The sequence below is a fragment of the Euprymna scolopes genome, chromosome 26 (assembly GCF_053919585.1).
Source record: "Euprymna scolopes isolate OS-2025 chromosome 26, ASM5391958v1, whole genome shotgun sequence".
Taxonomy (NCBI): domain Eukaryota; kingdom Metazoa; phylum Mollusca; class Cephalopoda; order Sepiida; family Sepiolidae; genus Euprymna; species Euprymna scolopes.
This window is the reverse complement of record NC_136507.1, coordinates 77,215,045-77,225,044: the sequence shown is the minus strand read 5'-3', so window position 1 is coordinate 77,225,044 and position 10,000 is coordinate 77,215,045. Positions and strand designations below refer to the sequence as shown.

At 34.8% G+C, this 10,000-nt stretch overlaps 1 protein-coding gene and 1 pseudogene across 2 annotated transcripts in view; one reads left to right on the top strand and one right to left on the bottom strand.

Annotated features, from left to right (window-relative positions):
- Positions 1-10,000, top strand: part of LOC145248209 (uncharacterized) — a 271,375-nt gene that overhangs the window by 98,306 nt on the left and 163,069 nt on the right. The window lies entirely within an intron of this gene.
- On the bottom strand, positions 4,327-4,443 carry LOC145248574 (5S ribosomal RNA; annotated as a pseudogene).

The following is a 10,000-nucleotide window of genomic DNA, read 5'->3' as shown; positions in this document are numbered from 1 at the left end:
GGGACAGAGTTAGACACCAGGGTTGTTTTTTAACGTGGAGAAAAGGTACAAAAATAAAAAAATTGTCTCAGTCGTGAAGGATTTCTCCTCCACCGAAAGAGAACAAGAAATAGAAGTGCAGCATCTGAAGAACAGATACTACACTTTGATCTTGTCCTGAAGGCCAAGAAAATTGTAATGTAATGTAATAAAGTTCTTATGTAACTTTATTTTTTTTTATCTTAATTTATTCTATAAATATAGATGTGTGTGTGTGTGTGTGTGTGTGTGTGTGTGTGTGTGTGTGTGTGTGTGTGTATCTGAAGACACTTTTCAACTTATATGCCCAACGGATTTTTTATCTGCAAACGTGAAATTTGGTATATAGGATATTCAGACACGTGGAAAACTTAATCTGTTTTCATTAGAAAAAAAAACTGGCTGCTAAGGGGTCAAAATTGAAAAATTGGTATGTAGAGAGGGGGCGCGTCAGATTTTTATGTTGGCAACTCTTCCACTATTACACGCATGCGTGAATGGTTCACATGATAGATTCATTATGTTAAAAATAAGTAGTTTTGAAAACACTATATAAAGATCGTGGCAAGCTGGCCTGATTGTTATTGTTACTTACTGTCTTTAGTTTTTGGTTTCGATTTCAGCCTGAGTATTTTCTTTTTTTTTTTATTTACAAGAAGTGAATTGTTTAGAAAAAAAAACATAATAATCGTATGCACATGTCTCAGTTTCTGTATAAATTAAAATATAATATTTATGTGTGTTTTACGACTTGGCAACACCGGGCGGTCTGCTAGTACACACACACACACACACACACACACACACACACACACACACACACACACACACATATATATATATATTATATTTTTATATATCATATAGTTATATTTTTGGATTATACCGTCATTGGATTATTTACCTTTCACCAGACTATCCATTCACGTGTAATCACCTTTTTCTTCACCATATTCCCTCTGCTCCACTTTTTGTTATCAAGTAAGGTCTTTGACTTACTTGCTTCATCAAATACTATTGTATGCAAAATCCGATCCCGCATTTTGCTAATTCCTACGCTCTGATGAGAAGGAAAGTATTTCTTCGAAACTCCGCGGATTAAGGACTATCCACTTATCAAGTGTTTCCTTTTCAGATTAAATATGTTTTTAACTCTTTTTCAAAGTGTTTTTAACATGTTTTATTAACTGTTTGCTCCTATATATATATATATATATATATATATATATATATATATATATATATATATATATATATATAGTATAAAATAAATGCCTATATCCTATTAAGATTTCTTCCTCTCTGATCGAGGATGAAGAAAATCAATTCCAATATCAAAATACATATTACACTTTGCACATAACGCAGAAGGCTACTGATTGAGACGGTTTTTTGTTTTTGTTTTTTCTTCTTTCTCTTCTTAACATTAGCTAGTTAGACGATGTTTTACTGTGAGTATGAACACTGGCGAAGCATAATCCCCCTTCCATCCTCATCGTCATTCTTGACGAAATTTATTTATTCGTTAGTATGTGAAGAAACGAAAATAAGGATGCCATTTTTTTTTTTTTTTTCTGGAGGTGGATGTAATCTTTATCTATCACCTGTCGTTGTTCCACCTTCCATCACCCCACCGCCCACCCTTTCAAAATAGTAGACAAAGTACTTTATACTTATTATGCAATAGTCCTTTGAACTTTTTACCGACCTTGGAATATTGACCTACTATCGGCCAATATCTGTAAACACTTAATGTTTTATGACCGCATTGGCGCTTTGATATTGAGAGCCGCAGATAAGACCGCTGATCTTTCAGAAATTGTCTTCTGATCCACGCCTCTTTCTCTTCCTCTCTCTCTCTCTCTCTCTCTCTCTCTCTCTCTCTCTCTCTCTCATTCACTTCATCTCTTCTGCACCTTCTTTGTCCTATATTCGAAAACTGCCGATCACGGGTTCCAATCGCCTTGCAATGCCGTATCTGAACTTACAAGATGCTTTCAATAAGTTTCCAGATTTTTTTTTATATGGGCATTTTTATTGATAGTACACACATATAAACTCTAGTCCCATTCAAAGTAATCTCCTCCGGCTGCAATGCACTTGTTGTATCGTTCCAACAACTTCTGGAACACCCCATGGAAGTCCTCTTGTGTGAGCGTGTCGATGACCCTTGTGTCACAGCCTCTTTCATCTCCTCAATTGTCTCATATCGACAGCATTTAAGGTTTTCCTTGAGCTTAGGGAATAACCAAAAGTCACAGGGAGCAACGTCTGGACTATAAGGAGGGTGAGGAACTGTCTTGATGCCCATCTTGGTCAAATAGTTTGTGATGCTCTCTGACCACCTTGGGACAAATTTCTAATCTTCCGCATCTCCAGTTCTTCGCGAATAATTGTGTACACAGTTCTCACACTGACATTAATCTGTTCACTTTCTATAGTCACACAATAGTTCTTATCTATGAAATTCTTTATTTGGCCAATCAACTGGTGTTCTGACTTCCTTACTCTCCCCACACCTCTCATCATCCCTTACAGACACCCTGCCTTTCTTGAATCTCTTATGCCACTCAAAACTGATGCTCGATTCATGCAAGATGGTCCAAAAAGCATTCTGAAGCATTCCATACATTTCTGTGGCATTTTTTCCAAGTTTAAAACAGAATTTTATTGCATATCGTTCTTCAAAAAAAATAAATAAATAAATAAATGTCCTCACTTCCGGATTGCATTTTTTAGTGTCACCAGCTGTGACAATAAGGCTTTAGTAGGGTGTATTTCAAATCCCGTGTTAGCTGTTCATTTGAACCTGAAATCATAAAAATTGGTCAGTCATGTCATGAGACGTATAGCAATAACATAGTAAATTTTCAAGAATCTACGACAATGATATATGTGTGTACAAAAAAATCACAAAACTTATTGAAGACGCCTCGTATTTGTTGACTAACCCCTTAAGTTCCAACGTATATAGATTGATTACTATTGGGTTGAAACTTTGCGTAATGTTTTGTTTAGAAAGTGAAATATTGACTCTCGTATAAATAGGACACTGGGTACATGTGTTATATATTAGAAATTAAGAGGCTAGACATTCAAGATAAAGTTTACGCATTATGGTAAGAAGCAAAGGCCGTCCACACAAAAGAGTCACACTGTATTTTTGACAATAAATTATGACAAGACTCATTTGTATGAATTTATGTATGAATCGAACAAGTAGAATTTTAACAAAGTTTACAAGAAATTTTAAGCGGGTTCCAATAACTCGCGAATAGAATTTGATGAATATAAATGAATTTTATCCTTTCTTCAGAGTAATTATGCAGTAAGCAGTACTATTAGATATAATCTTATAGATTTAAAAAGAAATTAGGTGATCTTCTATTTATAGGACAGACAATTTAAGAACAGCTGCAAAAATGCTTAATAGGTCTTTTTCATTGCGTCATTCCTTTTCGTATAGTTCGTTTTTAACTACAACTAACATTTACATTGTTATATATATATAATATATATATATTATATATATATTATATATATATATATATATTATATATATATATATCTTATTTTTCTTTTATTAATATTATTTTTTTCCTTGTACACATGTTTGTGAATTATTCCATGGATTTCTGCCTTTGGATTATTATGGACCATCTTCTTCCAATTACGGGATTTCCTTGGATTTTACTTGTACAAATGGAAATTCTTTTAACTTTCTTGAAGTTTTACATTTGGATTTTACCGTCACTGGATTTTTTATCTTCCACCAGACTATCCATTAATGTGTAATCACCTTTTTCTTCACCATATTCTCTCTGCTTAACTTATTTTGTTTTCAAGTAAAATTTTTGACTTACTTGTTGTTTCATCAAATACTTCTGCATGCAAAATCCGATCCTGCATTTTGCTAATTCCTACCCTCTGATGAGAAGGAGAGTATTTCTTCAAAACTCCGCCGATTAAGGATTATCCATTTATCTAGTGTTTCCTTTTCAGATTAAATATGTTTTTAACTCATTTCAAAGTGTTTTTTAACATATTTTATTAACTGTTTGCTTATATATATATATATATATATATATATATATATATATATATATATATATATATATATATATATGGCTTCCTTCAGTCTTGACAGACTATGGATACCCACGGAAAGGGTGCCTGGTCTGCGCGCGAAACTTTTGTGGCAAGAGTTGCGCAATCTCTAAGCACACCTTTCCTGAGTCGACATTGTTGAATACCAGTGGCAAGTAGAGGTTCAGGGCGACTGGAAACAATGCCGAGATAAGCGGAAAGCACATACAGCGACTAGAATTCCCAAATGGTCACCCATCTGGTACTAGTAAGGCTCAACGTTGCTTAACTTCGGTGATCTGACGAGAACCGGTGTGTCAACGTGATTATGCCATATATATATATATATATATATATATATATATATATATATATATATATATATATATATATATATATATATATATACTAGAAAATGTACCCTGAGACGTGTGCACGCGAGTTCACTTTGTGTAAGTAAAAAATACTCGCGCTAAGATCGAAATCAAAATCTAAAGACAGTGAGTCAAGTGCGCTAATAATTAGGTCAGCTTGACGCGATTTTTAAGAAGTGTTTTAAAACCTACCTGTTCTTTACATAATGTGAACGATTCGTGCATGCGCAGTCGTGAAACAGTTGATAAACAATTAAAGATCCGATAACCCTCAAGTACTAATTTTTCAATTTATACCCATTAGCAACCCCCCCCTTTTTTTCGGATGAAAACCAATTAAACAGTTTTCCCTGTGTCTGAATATCCTATATACCAAATTTCATGTCTGTAGATCAAAAATTCGTTGAGTATATAATTTGAGAAGCGCCCCCTCCCACACACACACACACATATAACCACTGTTTCTGTGTGGTGAGAGCGCGGTAAGTTGATTGTGTATAGACATTTTCATTACACATCAATGAGGAAAATACAAGAATTACCCAGAGGGACACATGCTGCAGAAAACTCAATATTTTCGTTTATTTTGCTCAGCATTTTGCAGCATTTAATCAATACGTGTCTTACCTTTTTCTCTTAAGTCCATTGCTAAATCGCCCAACACGCTCCTACCGGAAAATGGCGATGATAAACTCCTCGGATATTCTCTTTTTTTTTAATACTACTACTACTACTACTACTACTACTACTTCTACTACTACTATAACTATTATTATTATTATTATTATTATTATTATTATTATTATTATTGGCTCACATGGAGCTTTCACACAAGTCAAAACCGATCTGATTGGAAACCTGTGGTGTTCTCTGGAAGCTGAGTGACAACAAGTCTCCCCAGATGTCCAGCTTTCTCCACCTCCTTCGATAGCATTTGCAAAAAAAAAATGCGTTATCACAACAGCCATTTACCATTGATTTCTCGCTGGCAGTGGCCATTGGTTTATACTGGAATTTGAGTGGCACTAAGCCTCCCCAAGATCCCAGTTCTCTTCGCGCTTGTCCATCGGAGGTCTCGTCAGCGCTCTCTCCTCGGTCTTTCCATCCTCCTTATTATTATTATTATTATTATTATTATTATTATTATTATTATTATTATTATTATTATTATTATTTAGGCCAGAGTATACTTCACCTAGTTTGCTGACTTTTCAAATCACCCACCTGACCTCGTGTCTAATCTCCTGCATAGGAGGCAAATATACTTGTTTATCAACATCGGAAGGTGTGTCGATTGCGTGATGGGGGTTGAGGTGTTATGTCATATCACGCCACACAGACGTAAACCCGATGAGAGCAGCAATGCTTCATGTGTTTGCTTATGTACTGATAATTTGTTGCATCGAAGCCACATAGCAGACGTAAAACTTCTAGTTTTGCCCGGATACGAATTATATCCGCCAACGGCACTCGACATGGACGAGTTTAGCCGGCTCCCTCTAAAGTCGGAAGATTCATGGGAATCAATAAATAAAATAAAATTTAAAAAAAAAAAAACTCTCCAGTTGTTTGTATATTCTCATCAGGTTAGATGACAACATTAGATTTTTATAGTTTTCACAGGGAAGTATCGACATGATCCTACATACAGCGCCTGGTATTTCCAAATGGTCACCCTTCCGGTACTGTCTAGACTCAACGTTTCTCAACTTCGGTGATCTAACAAGAATAGGTGTGTCAACACGATTACGCCGTATATTGTATATCCTGTTATATAGAGAGTGTATAGAAAGCCGGTGATATAACTTTGGGAGTGTAGTCTGTGTGTTTAAAGGAGCCACTTTGCGTGTTGGAGGATGCTTTTCTAATAGTTCGCTATTATTAGTGTAATTTCCCTTTAGTTGAGTTCTTATCTGCGTGGTCTTTGGTTTGTACTGATAATATTTATTTACCTGTATTTGGTCTGTGGTATTCTAGTATCCGAAATAAGGGCAAGCAAGATTCGCAGAAATAAGGACTAACATTCAAAACATGCCGATCGGGTATCCCGTGTTGGCTATCAAAAACGCACCTGTCGAGCATGATGTTTAACTAATTTTTCTGAGTCCCATCTTTATTTCTTTTTATTTTATTTATTTATTATCTTTTTTTTTTTTCATAGTTTTATTCGTGTATGTGGTAGCAGACCCAGGTTTATATTATCTGTGATCCTGCCTTAAGGATAGTGTTTATCTCACACAAAAAAAATGACAATTCACTATCACACACACACACACACACACACACACACACACACACATGCGCGCGTGTGTGTTTAGAAAAAGGAAATGCCAAATTCATCAACGTTTCATATTTATTTCAAGACTTTCGAGGGACGATTAATTTGAAGAAATAAAATACAATATTTTTAATTTGTTGCTTTTGTCTATATATATATATATATATATATATATATGTGTGTGTGTGTGTGTGTGTGTGTGTTTATATATATATGTGTGTGTGTGTGTATGTGTGTTTATATGTGTGTGTGTGTATGTGTGTTTATATATGTATGTGTATATGTATATATTTATGTATGTATATAAATGCACATATATATGTGCGTATATATATGCATATGTGTGTGTGTATATATATATATATATATATATATATATATATGTGTGTGTGTGTGTGTGTGTGTGTGTGTGTGTGTGTGTGTATATATACTTTTTCTGATATCCATACTCTATATTAGACTTTCTCTATTTCAGCTTCTTCAGAAATATATTCTTCCTAACAATCTTTCTGTAACTCTCAGACATGCCACCCTCAACTCTACGTCATCTTTTGGGTCCAAATTCCACAAACATCCTCACATAACTATAAGCATCTATCTTTTTCATCATTTTCTTCTCTTCGTTGGTGCCTGTCGACAGTAGCATGCAGTTTCGACTGGAGCAGCCGCCGCCTTCAATAACAAAACAACAAACCAGAACTGACTTGACGTCACCGCTGTCTGTCTGGCTTATTGTATAATGGAATCGACGTTGGCCGACGTCGTTACTCAGCGTGTTTGTTACCAACGCCGACCACGTTGCAGAAGCGTTGTCGAAGACGCTTACGACGCCAACCACTGTCAGATTCTGCACTATTTTTATCATTTCATTGTTTTAGTTTTATTTTATTTACTTATTAGCAATTTATTTATTTCTCTGACGCCAGGTTTCTATAAACTGGCAATTCTGTAAAATAGAAAAAAAAATAATTAAAAAAAAAAAATAACTATTAAATGTATTCGAATTACGTTTAGGGTGCATTCAAGTGATCTCTCTCTCTCTCTCTCTCTCTCTCTCTCTCTCTCTCTCTCTCTTTTACACACATACACACACACATATATATATATGTGTGCGTGTGTGTGTGTGTTATTTGCTTTTGTTTTTGCGATAAGATTTGAATGAATTCAATTATTTACGAAAGTGCATTTTTACCTAAATGCGAGTTGGGAATAATTTTTCCTTTAACCAATTTGTTACTCCCCCCCCATATAGAGAGCGGCATGTATATATTTTTTTTTAAATATAATTATCCACTGACACGTGTTTTGTCGTCTACGACTCATCAGAGTGGACACCAAGCCCCAATAAAGAAAAAAGAAAACAGTAGCACCAACAATAGCTCCTGACCACGATCAGATGTACCGATATAAAGCGCTTGAGAAGGATATGGCTGAACACCAACTTTTGAGCGCCATAATATGCAATATACCAGCCAAAATAAAAAAGACCGATCAGCGAATTGAAAAGATATCCAACAAAATCGGGAAAAATATATATATATATATATATATATATATATATATATATATATATCCTTCTCAAGCGCGTTCTATCGGTACATCTGATCGTGGTCAGGAGCTATTGTTGGTGCTATTGTTTTCTTTTTTCTTTATTGGGGCTTGGTGTCCACTCTGATGAGTCGTAGACGACAAAACACGTGTCAGTGGATAATTATATTTAAAAAAATATATATACATGCCGCTCTCTATATGGGGGGGGAGTAACAAATTGGTTAAAGGAAAAATTATTCCCAACTCGCATTTAGGTAAAAAATGCACTTTCGTAAATAATTGAATTCATTCAAATCTTATCGCAAAAACAAAAGCAAATAACATGTATATATATATATATATATATATATATATATATTACTGGAAATGTTTAACCTTTGAAACTATATAAAAAAATACTTAATTTTTATATTTTTTATCATTCATTGGAAAACTATTTAGTCAGTGACAGGTTCGATGACGCAGAGGTAATATTCTTGGTATTGATCACAGTTAAACATCATATATATATATATATATATATATATATATATATATATATATATGATTTCCATCTTTACTAGGGCTTCACAGTGTCATTGATCATTAAAGTATGTTTATTAATCATAAATACGAAATAATAAGAAAGAGGAGTACCTGTATGTGCACATGACTTTCCTCAGGAAAAATATTCTGAGTACGATAAAGTATATTTGCAAAGAAATTGAATCGAGTTACATTTTAATATTCTTAAGAACATGGACTAACGGTAAAAAAAAAAAACGGAAATAGCCATTTAGAATAGAATATTGATTTAGAAGGACAGAAGCTAAAGCTGGCAAATGTCGAGAGATAGACCAATTTTGCATTTATCATATGGAATTTTATTTTAAAAAAAAACATAAAAGAAAATTGCGTTATTTGGTTTTTTTATTTTATTTTTTTAATATTGTTAATATTTTTTAATTAAATAAATTCTGACTTGATCAATTTTAATATCTGTTCCGGTTGGTTTCAGAAAGATGGGTATCATCCCATGCATTACCTTCTCGTTTTGGCGGATACTGATCGGTTTATTCCCGATCGTCTGGGGCGCCCTCGCCGGTGATTTCACACTAGATTGACCATTACAAAGTTGACACATGTCTAGAATGTTTCTTTTGGGAGGGGGGGTGCTGAATTTACTAAAACTGACCTTGTCTAATTTTGAAGAGGCGTGGAGCAGGTAAATATTTCAAGCACATTTTCCTTACATAATTAAGGTGCGTTCGCCTCCCCTCCCCCCTCCTCCTCTTCATCTTTATTGAGCACCTGTAAACAAAAACAAAATTGGTCCGTCTTTTCCGTTTGATGGCGAGTGTAGTTGTTGTCAAGTATCGGCTTGACGTAAAAGCCCTGTAAAGCGTTCAAGACAAACGTTGGGTCACTATGGTAACCACAACACACGTCTTTCGTTCAAGACCCCACCTCTCGCTGCTGCTGCTGCTGCTCCTTCTCTTCCTCCTCCTCCTCCTCCCCCATTCGCCTCCTCATCCTTATTCTTGTTTTTCTTCGTGATCCTTTTTCTAATTTTTCTTCTGTTTACCCGTTTTTTCTCCTACCGTGGTATGATCTGTCTCCCTCCTCTGTGTGTGTATGTGTGTAGTGTGCATGTGTGTGTGTGTGTGTGCGCGTGCACGGGCGTCATATATATATATATATATATATATATATA